Here is a 16,078-nt window from a genome sequence, read left to right on the forward strand (position 1 = left end):
CAATTGTCTTTGCAATGGTGTCAAATCTGAAAATAACAACAGTGCCAGGACAAATGTCAAAGATTTTTTCTGCCATTTATTCCTCTAGCTTAGCAGTTTCAAATCTTAAAATCTAAGTCTTTAATCCACTTTAAGTTGATTTCTGTATGGTGAAAAATAATGGCCTAATTTAATTTTTTACATGTGGCAATCCAGGTTTCCTAATTCCATTTATTTAAAAGGCTACCCTTTCCTCCTTATTAATTTTTGGTGCTTTTGTAAAAAAAATGAAACAAACAAACAAAAATAAAAACAGTTGACTACATACCATGGGTGTATTTCTGGGCTCTCTATTCTGCATATTAATCTACATGTCTGTTTTCATGCTAAAGCCATCTCATTTTGATTACTAGAAATTTGTAATACACTTTAAAGTCAGGAAGTGTGGTGCCTCCACCTTTGCTCCTCTTGCTCAAGATTGCTTTAGCTATTTAGGGTCTTTTGCAGCTCCATATAAGTAGGCTTCCCTTGTAATTCATATGGTAAAGAGTCTGCCTACAATGCAGGAGACCTGGGTTCAGTCCCTGGGTTGGGAAGATCCTCTGGAGGAGGGCATAGCAACCCACTCCAGTAATTCATGCCTGGAGAATCCCATGGACAGAGAAACCTGGTGGGTCCATGGGGTCCCATAGAGTCGGCCATGACGGAGTGGCTAACGCACACACACACACATGAATTTAAACATATTTTTTTATATTTCTGTGAAAAATTCTATTGTGTGTGTATGTGTGTGATTGTATCCTCTATTGCAGTTGTCAACCTAAAAACTTGGCTTATATTTATATGCAGGAATCAAGTATGTCAAAATATTTCAGGCTGTTTTAAACCTCTGTTGATATATTTCAGTATTTAAAATGCTATGCTAAATATAATACTGTAGAATGATTCTCACACTAGAAAAATGTTCAAGGATATACTGATTTTTCTGGAAAATATTGCAAATTTCATGAACTCTACAAGTATAGTTCCATCCAAATTATCCCAGATAGCTTTCTATTAAAAACTTTAGAGCCTTCTAAATAGTGGGAAAGACTAGAGATCTCTTCAAGAAAATTAGAGATACCAAGGGAACATTTCATGCAAAGATAGGCTTGATAAAGGACAGAAATGGTATGGACCTAACAGAAGCAGAAGATATTAAGAAGAGGTGGCAAGAATACACAGAAGAAGTGCACAAAAAAGATCTTCACGACCCAGATAATCACGATGGTGTGATCACTGACCTAGAGCCAGACATCCTGGAACGTGAAGTCAAGTGGGCCTTAGAAAGCATCACTACGAACAAAGCTGCTGGAGGTGATGGAATTCCAGTTGAGCTATTTCAAATCCTGAAAGATGATGCTGTGAAAGTGCTGCACTCAATATGCCAGCAAATTTGGAAAACTCAGCAGTGGCCATAGGACTGGAAAAGGTAGGTTTTCATTCCAATTCCTAAGAAAGGCAATGCCAAAGAATGATCAAACTACCGCACAATTGCACTCATCTCACATGCTAGTAAAGTAATGCTCAAAATTCTCCAAGCCAGGCTTCAGCAATACGTGAACTGTGAACCTCCAGATGTTCAAGCTGGTTTTAGAAAAGGCAGAGGAACCAGAGATCAAATTGCCAACATTCGCTGGATTATTGAAAAAGCAAGAGTTTCAGAAAAACATCTATTAGTGCTTTATTGACTATGCCAAAGCCTTTCACTGTGTGGATCGCAATAAACTGTGGGAAATTCTGAAAGAGATGGGAATACCAGACCACCTGACCTGCCTCTTGAGAAACCTGTATGCAGGTCAGGAAGCAACAGTTAGAACAGGACATGGAACAACAGACTGGTTCCAAATAGGAAAAGGAGTATGTCAAGGCTGTATATTGTTACCCTGATTATTTAACTTCTATGAAGAGTACATCATGAGAAATGCTGGACTGGAAAAAGCACAAGCTGGAATCAAGATTGCCAGGAGAAATATCAATAACCTCAGATATGCAGATGACACCACCCTTATGGAAGAAAGTGAAGAGGAACTAAAAAGCCTCTTGATGAAAGGGAAAGTGGAGAGTGAAAAAGTTGGCTTAAAGCTCAACATTCAGAAAACTAAGATCATGGCATTTGGTCCCATCACTTCATGGGAAATAGATGGGGAAACAGTGGAAACAGTGTCAGACTTTATTTTTCTGTTTGGGGCTCTAAAATCACTGCAGATGGTGATTGCAGCCATGAAAGTAAAAGAGGCTTACTCCTTGGAAGGAAAGTTATGACCAACCTAGATAGCATATTAAAAAGCAGAGACATTACTTTGCCAACAAAGTTCCATCTAGTCAAGTCCATGGTTTTTCCAGTGGTCATGTATGGATGTGAGAGTTGGACTGTGAAGAAAACTGAGAGCTGAAGAATTGATGCTTTGGAACTGGGGTATTGGAGAAGACTCTTGAGAGTCCCTTGGACTGCAAGGAGATCCAACCAGTCCATTCTCAAGTAAATCAGTCCTGTGTGTTCATTGGAAGGACTGATGTTGAAGCTGAAACTCTAATACTTTGGCCATCTCATGCGAAGAGTTGACTCATTGGAAAAGACTCTGATGCTGGAAGGGATTGGGGGCAGGAGGATAAGGGGATGACAGAGGATGAGATGGCTGGATGGCATCATGGAATCGATGGACATAAGTTTGAATGAACTCCGGGACTTTGTGATGGACAGAGAGGCCTGGTATGCTATGATTCATGGGGTCGCAAAGAGTTGGACACAACTGAGCCACTGAACTGAACTGAACTGAACTGGAATAGTGTTTTACTTTATCTTAATAGAATATATGCTACTTTTAATCTTTACAAAAATCTCAATACTTAAATTCTGAAAGCAATATTCTAAGTGATTCCAAATAGAATTTACAATGTGATCAGTGATAATTCTGTATATTTTGTAGCATGGATATTCATTTAAGAAAATAATGATAAAATAATAAATTATTGAGTCCTATTCAGGCTTTTATAGACACAGTGTCATTGAATTAATATCAATAGACTAATTTAACATGTTTTATATTTTAGAAATACACAGTTGACTGGTTAGTGATCTTTAGTAAAAATACAGGTTCTTGTTCCTGGGACTCTACCACTTTTATCATGTTCCTTGGAGTAGCATGCTGTGCTTCTAACTATTATGCCTATAGAAAACACAAAAATGAGTTTATAAGTAAAAATAGTAAATAACATTACTTGAAATTAAACTTTAGATATATGCTTTCCTGGAGCATTATTAGGACTGAAATTAACATTTGGTTATACACAATAGAAAACATTACATCTTGCAGGCCAGAATTGTAATTATATTCTAGACCAGGGCTCCCCAACCCCCAGGCCACAGACTGGTACCAGTTTGTGGCCTCTTAGGAACTGAGCTGCATAGCAGGAAGTGAGTGGTAGGTTAGGGAGCAGAGTTTAATCTGTATTTACAGCCACTCCCCATTGCTGAGATTAACACCTGAGTGCATCTCCTGTCAGATCAACAGGAACTTTAGATTCTCATAGGAGCTTCAACTCTACTGTGAACTGTATATGCTGGGGATCTAGGTTGCAGGCTTCTTAGGAGAATCATCCTAAAAAAAACTGTCCCCTTCCCCCCAACACCCTGGTCCATTCAAAAGCTGTCTTCCACAAAACCAGTCCCTGATGCCAGAAAAGTTGGGGACCTCTGTTCTAGAGTGTAGAACTTTCAGGCCTTAAATTCTGTAAGTTCAATTTTCTTCTTTCCTTCTTCCCTCTCTTCCTTCCTTCTCTCCTGCCTTCCTTCCCTCCTTTTCCTTCTTCCTTCTCTCTCAAGTTCTCTCCCTTCATCCTTACTTCCTTCCCCTCTTCTTGCCTTTCTTTTTTTCTTAAGGAAAAATTTTTCACTGATAATCATTGTTGTCATTAAATAGGTATGAGAGATTATCTGTATTCTGAATATTTTCTAAAAAATAAAACCTTGAACAGACTTCTCCTCAATTCTTATCAGAAGGAGAGAAAAGACTAATATATTCCAGATGACCTAAATATCATGTGACCATTCAGTCTTCTCAATTTTCTGTATAAGTGTCATTAGATTAGTCTGTATCATCAAATGACCTGTCTTATGTATATTATTGTTTGGGACTCTCAACATTACTTGGACTTTGCTGGTGGCTCAGTGTTAAAGAACCCACCTGTCAATGCAGAAGACATGGGTTCAATCCCTGGGATGGGAGGATCTCCTGGAGAAGGAAATAGAAACCTGCTCCAGTATACTTGCCTGGGAAATCCCGTGGACAGAGGAGCCTGGTGAGCTACAGTCCTTGGGGTTGCAAAGAGTCTGCCATGACTTCACAAATGAGCAGACATACTTGCAAACCATTATTTAATATTTTGTCAGTATTTTATAAAAAAGGATGTTTTAAGGATCAGCCATGAGAATAATATCCATATACTTTTTTTTTTTTTTCAGGTCATAGGTTTAGGTCCAGGGATAGAATCCCTGAGCAGTCATTTTGGTTTCATATCTTTTGAATATTGTAAGTCAAAGAAGTTTATGTTTCACTCTTTATAGTGACTCCTTTAATTTTAATAGTTCCCATATTTAGATTCTATATTTTACTGTTTTTATATAGTTAAAATCATTGAAAAACAAAATGAAGACAGAAGGTTTTTATGCTTTGTCTTTATTTAAACTTTGTAGAAACCAGTTCATTGCTAAAATGTAGATTAAGTCACTCTCTATCAGAGGACATCCTATTTGTCAGTTCTTGGCCAGTACCCTTCATCCAAAAGAATTCCAATGTTAAAGCCAAGTCAGCTAAAGTCAATTGGTTTCTAACAGCTGTAAAGCCTATTTGACCTGATTGTCAAAATGGTGGGAGGCTCTAATAGTTTTGTAATTATATTTCAGGGTCAGCAGCTACAAGGCTACAATAATCAGTGCAAGTTTACAGTCTGGAAATTCCCTCCATTTGCCATTCCTTCGCTTATCTTTTTCCCTTGCTTATGCTTTAGCAATTAGTAGATATTAAGCACAAAACTGCGGAGAAGGCAATGGCACCCCACCCCAGTATTCTTGCCTGGAAAATCCCATTGACGGAGGAGCCTGGTGGGCTGCAGTCCACGAGGCTGCTAAGAGTCGGACACAACTGAGCAACTTCACTTTCACTTTTAACTTTCATGCACTGGAGAAGGAAATGGCAACCCACTCCAGTGCTCTTGCCTGGAGAATCCCAGGGACGGCGGAGCCTGGTGGGCTACCGTCTATGGAGTCGCACAGAGTCGGACACGACTGACGTGAATTAGCAGCAGCAGCAGCAAGCACAAAACTGTAGTTTCTAATTAATTCACAGGGATTCTTCAGCTTCTTCTTTGTGTATCACAACAAAGCGAAATATTTGAAATTATATTTAAAATTTCTTTTTTTAATATAAATTTAAAGTTCTAAAATAATTATTCATAAAGCATAAAATATATTTTGGTGTATAAAACTAACTTACAAATGGAAGGATACAAATAAAATTTTATAATAAGGCGAGATTCACTCGTGTGTAACACTTTGACCTCAACACAGGTCACAAGCTTGTCCATTCAGATCAAGGAGTGTCATGAAATTCTCAAAAAATTACCTTCAAAACAATTGAAATTGTGAATAAACACTTTTCAAACTTTTGGGTAGTCCTGGTGGATGAAATCACATGACAAATACTTGTATGAAGACAATAAAATTGTTTTCAGATTAATAAAAAAATAGAAAAACATACTCATTGTTTTGGATAGTCTCACTGTAAAATAAAAATTAAGGTGTATAGCATATGTTTCCATTATTCTTTGAAATTGCTTATAAACAACATATAATGTCTTAAACTGAAATAATATAATATGGAAAGTGGTAATCACAGAAAAAATAAAGACTGTTTCCAATTAAAGATAAGTAATCCTAGAATCTCTTCAAAGATGTATGTTTGTCTTAATGATTAACTCAGACATTACTTTTGTAAAAGACAAGAGAGAGAAAGAGGAGGAGCTCACTGAGGAAAGGCATGCTCAGCCGCTCAGTACTGTCTGACTCTTTCCAGCCCCAGGGACTGTAGCCTGCCAGGCTCCTCTTTCTGTGGAATTCTTCAGGCAAGAATACTGGTGCTGTTTTCTCCTCCAGGGAATATGGTCAGGATGATCCAGGGATAGAACCCGTGTCTCTTGCATCTCCTACATTGGCAGGCAGGTTGTTTACCACTAGCACCACCTAGGAAGCTCAGTAGAAGACAAGTTTGAAAGGTAAAGCACTGTTTCTAATGCTATTTTCTCCTTTCCTGGCTATATTTTAAGACCTATGTCTGGTGGCTAGAGTCAGAAGGGTCGCAGAGTCAGACATGCCTGAATGACTGAGTGACATGACTGAGTGACACATTTGAAAAAAAAATACATAGATTCATGTTATTTTTATAAATGTTTTCCAGAATGCATGTTTCAAATAAAAGTTTACTCCAGAAATAATTTTCATTAAATAAGAAAGTGTTTTACAATACCTCAACTCCATTCCATTCATAGCCATTGCGTGTTTTTGTGTGGTCCTGTCTGCCTGCTAAATACCTCAAAATGAATGCAATTCGAACAACTACATATATTCACAAACTCACTTTTGCAGCAAACTTGCTTTTCATCTGTAGTTTTCTTATTGTAACTTTAATACGAGCCAGCTAGGCATAGACTTTTAACATCAACATAATTTTTTTTTTATTTTAGAGAAATTTAAAATTAAAATTAAAATATCTGCAAACACATGAAAATTCAGCCTTGGAAAAGTTAGTGCTGTGCTGTGCTTATTCACTCAGTCATGTCCAACTCTTTGTGACCCCATGGACTGTAGCTTGCCAGGCTCTTCTGTCCATGGGATTTTCTGGACAAGAATGCTAGAGTGGGTTGCCATGCCGTCCTCTCGGGGATCTTGCCAACCCAGGGATTGAAACCACGTCACCTGCTTGCAGGCGAACTCCTTAGCATCTGAGCCACCAGGAAAAAGTTGGTATTTGGTCTTACTCACAAAAGTCCTAAAATGAATGATAGTATGAACAATATGAAAGGTGGAATCCTTTAAGTGGTTCTAGGATTTAATGGTTAGTCACACTTCTTCCTGGAAATACAAACAAGTTGAGCAAATCTTTAGGCAAATCTTGGAAAGCATAAAAACCATTATGGCCATTGTCCATCATTGGGACACAGAGTTGGAACATGATATAATAGGGATTAGAGGTGTATAATCATTTACTGAACTGGGATGTTATACATTGTATGGAAAAGCCCTGAAGTAATTTTTTTATTTGAATAACAATATCCTAAAGAGAACAAGTCATTGTTGGATTTTCCCAGAATCTATATTGATGTCTGTTCATAGGCAGTCACTCATCTACGTATCCAATAGTATATTTGATTCTTAAATGATGCCCCATAGATTAGTGGACCTTTGAATTATCTCTCCCTACCTTTCTTGATAATTCCTCTAGAAATTGTGGGTAGGCATAAATCAATTTATAAGAAAAGCCAAAACTCTGCTTAAAGTTTTAAGCAGAGACAAAAGAGCACTCATTGCACCTGAAACAGGGGAAGGTATTTGATAAACCTGGTGCAGGTTATGTAGGCTCTCTATCTCTTGCTAAGGAAGTATTCCAAGCCCAGGGGCCATTCTTACATAGCTGTTCAAGTCAAAAGACTTGCTTTCCCCATCTCACCCCCAAATTAGCTGCTAAAATGCAGATAAAAAATACAAAATCTGAAAGGATCATTGCCCATATTGAATTTGGAGATGGAATCCAGGGGTTTGCTCACAGTGGATTGCTTTGCAGCTGGTTTGCTCATAGAACCTCTCTATCATTCTGAGATAGTACTTTACCAGGGCACTAGGAAAGACGGATCCAAGAGAATGATCAGTCCTCCCTAGCAAACGGCCCTCAAGCAGGAACCCCAAGTGCCATGGTTGCGCTTCCTAAACATGTCAAAGAATGAATATAGAGGGGACTGCGTTCCTGACAACCCTCCATCTACCTAAGCATGGATTTTCTCCAGCCTCTCCAAGTTCTTGATACATAGTTGACCCTTGAACAATACAAGTTTAAACTACAGAAGAACCACAGATACATAGGAACTGAGTATACGAGGGCTGAATATAAAGTATAGAAAGATTTTCAATTGCTTAGAGAGGTGACGTCCTTTAACCCCCACATTTTTCAAAAGTCAACTGTATAAATGACAAAAGGTGTTGCCAGTGACATAGCACTCTGTTCTGCCAGCAGATAACTGAGGGTTATTTATTTGTCCATCACCAACTTGGCTAATGAGTTCAGTGAATTTTACTGGTCTTGAATAACCTGGGTAGTAGCATTAGCCATCTCTGCCTCAGTTAATGACAAATTATGTACCTTTTTTTTTTTTCCCTCCAAGGCTTGTATGCCTATGCCAGATATGAAGAAAGTGACAGGAGAAAGTGACAGACTGTTTTCCTGGTGATGTGCTTGGAAAAACTTTGCCACGTGTCAGAAGTGTGCAACTCACATTCAGAGTGTCATGTTTGCACAAACACCTGATGATATAACATTCCCAAATATCTTGGCAATCTGAGGGTGATAAGCACTCCAATAGACCAATATACCCCACAGAGGGAAATTTAACCCGAAAGAGCACATGAATACCAAAAATAAACAAATACAATACAAAAAGTAAAACATAAGGAAGAAAGGAAGAAAGAAAACGACTGACCAATATCTCACATTACTTTAAATGCAAAATATTGTTTAAAAAATTGTAAAACAAAACCTGAAATACATAAAAAATAATTATATACATAACCAAGTTTAGATTTCTTCTAAAAATGTATGATACATTTAACATTTGAAAATCAGTGCACTTTACCATATCAACAAGGTAGAGATAAAAAATAATATGAGCATATCAGTTGATGCAGACAAAAGAATTTGAGAATTAAATGCTGTTTATAAGCCACACGTCTCTGGTATATTTTTTACAGCATCCTGATTAACTAAAAGAGTAAGCTTATTTCAAAACAGTTGATTAGATACTGTGGAGATGTAGCTTTATTTTTTTAACTAAAGGTAAAAAGATTTTTTAAAAAATCAAAGAATAAGCACGTATAGACAACTGCTATATTTATGTTACAAATTATGGTGAGGATCAATCCTAAAACTTTAGCATTTATCTTAAAAATTTGATCATCATTAGAAAGCAAATAACTGAGAAGTTATCGCCTAAATGTCAATATTTCCCAGGTTAATCATCTGTCTCAATTTCTTTCTGAAAAGCTGATATAAAATGCATAATGAGAAGAGACAAGGAGGACACCAGTACCAGATGGAATGAGGAGAGGATGTTATGAACCTAGATTGTGATCTTCTGTCTGTGGCAACTAAATGTATTTAGTGTTTATTTGTGCCTTGTATATAGTACTTGGGGTTCAGGTGTTCATAAAACATTTGCTGTACTAATTAATAAATAAGGTGAAAAAGAAAGTCCAGACTGGAAAAATGAAGATAATATAATTTTGGATAATATATATTTAACAGTTATTAGAAGTGGCCATAAATACTTTTTATTAATTTATTCTATGATCAGTGTTCAGCAGAACATGTAATCTCAGGTTGCCTATATATGAAAGACTGAAGGCAATTTTCACACATTACTGGGCTGATAATTTTTGATTAAGCATAGCAATGGTGCATGGTACTTAGTAATGGCTTGATCAAATATTATTTTTTAAAATAGTCCCATTGAAGAGAAGTAGAAGAGTGATAATGCATAAAAGCACAGTGTATGGCAGTGATTGCCTGGTTTTAAATTCAAATATCCCTCCTTATTCAGTAGCTTTGTGATGTTAAGCAAGTTACCTCATCTTGGGTGGAAAAAATATCTATCTCATGGAGTTTTTATGATAATTAAGCTAACGTCTGCAAAAATCCCAGAAAAATATGGCATATAATAAAAGTTATGTAAATGGTTGTACTTAGAACTGTTATGCTTTTGAGCAGAATAACTGTTAAAAATGATTCTATCAACCTTCCAATGTGCATTTCGTTGCTATATCTCCTTCCTGTAAAAAGACCTCTCCAGCAATCCTTTCTCATGTCTTTCCATCTAAGTACCTCTGTTTTCATACTTATACTCACTGGTTTCACACAGTTAAGACCTCCATACAAGCTATAAAACACTTGTTGATTTTTATTCCTAATGTGGAATATGCATATCCATTCTTTCCCATCAATACACTAACGAGGTTAAAAGCACACATTGACTCATGAAACATACAACACATTTTCTTTAATTCTATGTCTACTGCTGTATATACCATGCCACTGTCTCTATTTTGCATACATATTCTTTTGGAGCTGTTCTTAAAATTCTTTACAAAATATTTTCAGTCATTAAAGATTATAAGTTTATTGAAAAGAATGTCTACTCCACTTTTGGTTTATTTGGTTTGTTTATTTCACAATTCCTCTGTGGTGTTGGGAACAGAGTTGTTTTGTTGTTTTTTGGTCGCTCAGTCACATCCAACTCTTTGTGACCCCATGGACAACAGCACACCAGGCTTTACTGCCCTTTACCATATCCCAGAGCTTGCTCAAACACATGTCCATTGAGTCAGTGATGCCATCCAATCACCTCATCCTCTGTTGTTCCCTTCTCCTCCTCTCTTCAATCTTTCCCAGCATCAGGGTCTTTGCTAATGAGTCAGTTCTTCACAGCAGTTGCCAAAGTATTGGAGCTTTAGCTAAAGCATCGGTCCTTCCAGTGAATTTTCAGGGTTGATTTCTTTTAGAATTGACCAGCTTGATCTCCTTGCAGTCCAAGGGACTCTCAAGACTCTTCTACAATACCACGGTTCAAAAGCATCAATTCTTCAGTGCTCAGCCTTCTTTGTGGTCTGACTCACATCCATACATGACCACTGAAAAAACCATAAGTTCAGTTTAGTCACTAAGTCATGTCCAACTTTTTGCAACCCCATGGACTACAGCATGCCAGGCTTCCCTGTCCATCACCAACTCCCGGAGCCTACTCAAACTCCTGTCCATCGTGTCAGTGATGCCATCCAACCATCTCATCCTCTCTCATCCCCTTCTCCTGCCTTCAGTCTTTCCCAGGATCAGGGTCTTTTCCAATGAGTCATTTCTTTGCATCAGGTGGCCAAATTATTGGTGTTTCAGTTTCAGCATCAGTCCTTCAAATGAATATTTGGGACTGATTTGCTTTAGGATTGACTGGTTGGATCTCCTTGCAGTCCAAGAGACTATCAGGAGTCTTCTCTAACACCACAGTTCAAAAGTATCAATTCCTTGGTGCTCAGCCTTCTTCATAGTCCAACCCTCACATCCATACATGCCTACTGGAAAAACCATAGCTTTGACTAGATGGACCTTTGTTGGTAAAGTAATGTCTCTGCTTTTTAATATGCTGTCTAGGTTGGTCATAGATTTTCTTCCAAGGAACAAGTGTCTTTTAATTTCATGGCTGCAATCACCATCTGCAGTGATTTTGAAGCCCCGAAAAATAAAGTTTCTCACTGTTTCCAATGTTTGCCCATCATTTGTCATGAAATGATGAGACTGGATGCCATGATCTTAGTTTTCTGAATGTTGAGCTTTAAGCCAACTTTTTCATTCTCCTCTTTCACTTTCATCAAGAGGCTCTTTAGTTCTTCTTCACATTCTGCCATAAAGATTGTGTCATCTGCATATCTGAGGTTATTGATATTTCTCACAGAAATCTTGATTCCAGCCTGTGCTTCATCAAGGCCAGCATTTCACATGATGTACTCTGCATAGAAGTTAAATAAGCAGGGTGACAATATACAGCCTTGACATACTCCTTTCCCAATTTGGAACCAGTCTTTTCCATGTGCAGTTCTAACTGTTGCTTCCTGACCTGCATACAGATTTCTCAGGAGGCAGGTCAGGTGGTCTGGTATTCCCATCTCTTTACAGTTTCTGTGATCCACAAAATCAAAGGCTTTGGCACAGTCAATAAGGCAAAACTAGATGTTTCTCTGGAACTCTCTTGCTTTTTCGATGATCCAGTGGATGTTGGCAATTTGGTCTCTAGTTCCTCTGCCTTTTCTAAATCCATCTTGAACACGTACTTTTGAAGCCTGGCTTGGAGAATTTTGAGCATTACTTTGCTAGCATGTGAGATAAGTGCAATCATGTGGTAGTTTGAACATTCTTTGGAATTGCTTTTCTTTGGGATTGGAATGAAAACTGACATTTTACAATCCTGCAGCCCTTGGGGCATATTCCAAATTTGCTGGCATATTGAGTGCAACACTGTCACAGCATCATCTTTTTGGATTTGAAAAAGCTAAACAGGAATTCCATCACCTCCATTAGTTTTGTTCCTAGTGGGCCTTGTGTCCTAAGGCCCATTTGACTTTGCATTCCACGATGTCTGGCTCTAGTTGAGTGATCACACCATCACAGTTATCTGGGTCATGAATATATCTTTTGTATAGTTATTCTGTTTATTCCTGCCATCTCTTCTTAATTTCTTCTGTTTCTGTTAGGTCCATACCATTTCTGTCCTTTATTGAGCCTATCTTGTCATGAAATGTTTCCTTGGAGAAACCATTGTTTTGACTATACGGACTTTTGTCGGTGAAGTAATGACTCTGCTTTTTAATATGCTGTCTAGGTTTGCCTTGGAACAAAGTAGATGTATAATTACACTGGTTGACTAAAATATAAAGTGTTTCAGAAGCTAGTGTCACTTCTGTTGGTTTTTTTTTTTTTTTCATTCTTTTTGAATGGTTAACTGAGCAGAATATTTTATATAGTACTTGGGGCTCAATATATTTGATATCCAAAAGTACAAAATTGAGAAAATGACTTGTCATAAAATTAGTATTTACTACCTTGGATGTATTCATTAGATTTAATATGCATTCTTGTATTAGGATATTTCTTTAGAAATACAGAGAATCACGCCCAAGAAAGAAGAATATGATTGTGTAAATCAAAATCATGTCACCTAAAATTATATAAAGTCTTGTTGAAATAGAAACTTATTTCCTGTGTTTCCTACATGTATATGACACAAATGCCTCTGTAAATCTGTTTATATCATTGCTTGAAATAACCTAATGTTGAGTAATGCTTTAAATAACCATTAACATGATTCAAGGAACGATAATGTTTGGATTTATTGTAATACTCATTATTACTTATGATACTGGAAGAGCTCAGTAAACATTTTAGAGGTGTTCGAATATTTGCTTTAAAATATTGCTTGCAACAAAAGAATTTCATAGCGACATTTCTTTGGCAGGGCTGACTGATAGTATCACATGCTACATCTTATGAAGTGCTTAGTAATCAGGTCTTCAAAGGCATTTCCCTCTAGTCAACAGAAGGAAGGGTGATTTCAATGACAGTATTCATAATAAACATTCTCCTGGGGAGTATTTACATAATCATGGAAATGGAAATTATCATTACTTGTCATTTATTATTTTACTATGTCTCCTTGAAGAGTACTATAGATGAATCCATCCATCCATCCTCCTTCACAGATTACTCTAATAGAGCTCGTCTATCCACCCTACTTTGTAATCTCCATAATAAGAACAGTTTAGACTCTGAAAGAAACCTTTCATTTTTGCAATTACTAAGCACATTTTAAAGATACCCATAAAAAGGAAATGGTTCAAGAAAAATCCTGTAACAGAGTATATGTCCTTATGTGTATTCCCTCTCTTAAGTCTAAATAACCTTTGAGAAGATGCACTCCAAATACAAAATAGAATTTGCTTTTGGTTTATGGATATCTTACACTGCTGGATAGTTCTCTGAAATATGTTGTTTGAAATATGACTAAATTTTTAAAATATATATAGATATGTTTTGTGAATATATTTTAAAAATATATAGATATGTGAGATATAAAAGTATAACTAAAGAATCAAAGGTTATTAATTAAAAGTATTTAGTCAGTTAAATGTTGAATTTTTAATATGTTTACAACAGTCTCTGAATAACCCTGTTTAATTTCCTCTATAGTCTTAAGAAAGGTATACTATTCAAGTGACCTGCTATAAAGGAGATATATCTTTAGGTTCTTTACTGAGGTGCTTGTGCATGTCTATGTGTGTGTGTATGTGTTTAGTTGCTCAGTCATGTCCAACTCTTTGGGACCCCATAGACTGCAGCCCACCAGGCTCCTTTGTCCATTGGATCCTCCAGGCAAGAATACTAGAGTGAGTTGCCATTTCCTTCTCCAGGGGATCTTTCCTACCCAGGGACTGAATCCAGGTGTCCTGCATTGCAGGCAGATTCTCTATCATCTGAGCCACCAAGGAATCCCTTCTTGTCTCTATTCCACCCTTGTATGGTAGAGAAGGAAATGGCAGCCTACTCCAGTATTCTTGCCTTGGAAATCTCACAGATGGAGAAGCTTGGTGGACTCCAGTTTATGGAATCACAGACAGACATAAGTGAGCACACACACACCTTTATATGGACTATCATTTGGAATAATTGCAACCAACAAAACTTTCTCTCAAGATCATATGTAATAACGTAAGTTTGTTCAAGCAAATTATAATCCAAGGAACTATTTAAAAGGATATATTTCACCTAGATATTTCATAACAGGCATTCAGAATTCACATCTGAAACTGTAAGGAACCAAAATTCTCAGTCACCTAAAATAAGACCTTTAAATGCATTTAAGTAATTATGTATGGAGGCATTCTGCCTCTTGGAACAGAGGATAGGAGAGTAACACATCTTTCTTTTCCTAGTTCAGAACTTATATATACCTGTGTTTCTTCCATCAAAAATGTATCTATCTATCAATAGCAAGATAGCCTACATCATATATATCTAGGGGAAAAAAAGACAAAAAAGACAAAGCAATGTGAAGCATGGAGTAGAGACTATAAGGCATATCTTCAACTTTAGAGCATTATTTGGAAAATAAAAAAAATTTTTAAATGTATCTTTAAGATTTTGATCACCTGCCAAAAATGTTTCTAATAAACAGCTTAAATATATGTCTGTAAGTAATTCAACTTTTAAGACAAAAGCCTACTATATCTGATTCTAAGGACAAAGAAAATACTTATGTCCTTTTAAATATAATATTATGAACAGCATTTTGATGAAGTCTGTTAATAAACAATGCATTGGTTTATTTCTTTTTACCATGTTAGTCAATATATGTTGATAGTATCTCACTAAAATATACTTTATAAAAGCTGAGTTAATCATATAACCAAATAGTTTTCCATACATGGCCCTTTGCTAATATGCTCTAATATAGCATACATTTTATCTTACTGAGTACATAAACTACTCTGTGTTCTTCCTCTAATCATCATTTGCCCAAGGGCCCTCTCAGAAAATTCAACAACTTCAGTTAGAAACTAAGGAGAGGAGAATTTCTAGGTGGGGAAAAGAAATATAAAGGACTAGCCTCATCTGGAGCAAGCAGCCAGATTGTAATATGCCCCAACTGGGACTGAACAGATTATACACACACACACACACACACACAGGTGAGCTTGTGTGTTTAGAGACTGAACTTATCTGCAATTCTGAATTTAATGTGTTCATCATTTTGCCTAACACTTCAGTTTAAACAGAGAAGTCATGGATTGTTTTTAAGTTTTTAATTTTGGAACACATTTTATAGTTAAAGAAGGAAATAAAGTCTTTTGATTAAATCATTTTCTTAGTCTCGTTAATATACCAGTCACTTCAATTCAGGAAGTTATTGCTTCTTCTTATGTATTTGCTTTGAATGCAAATTTTATGTTTGAAAACTCAGAGATTCAGATTTATATCAAAAGTATTTATTAAGGCCCTTTAAATATGCAAATTAATAAAATTTCATGTTCTTTGGCTCAAAAAATCAGAATCTATTTCCATCAGTACTTATTGCAAATTTAGATAATATTTTCATTCTATCCTATAGTTCTAAACACAGAGATGAATATGATTTGCTTAATTTCTAAAGCCATAATACTTTTCCTCCATTTGAATATGTTGTATATATACTGATC

Source organism: Bos grunniens, chromosome 7 (genome assembly GCF_055505025.1).
Source record: "Bos grunniens cultivar Pamir isolate PY7600 chromosome 7, Bosgru_T2T1.0, whole genome shotgun sequence".
Classification (NCBI taxonomy): Eukaryota; Metazoa; Chordata; class Mammalia; order Artiodactyla; family Bovidae; genus Bos; species Bos grunniens.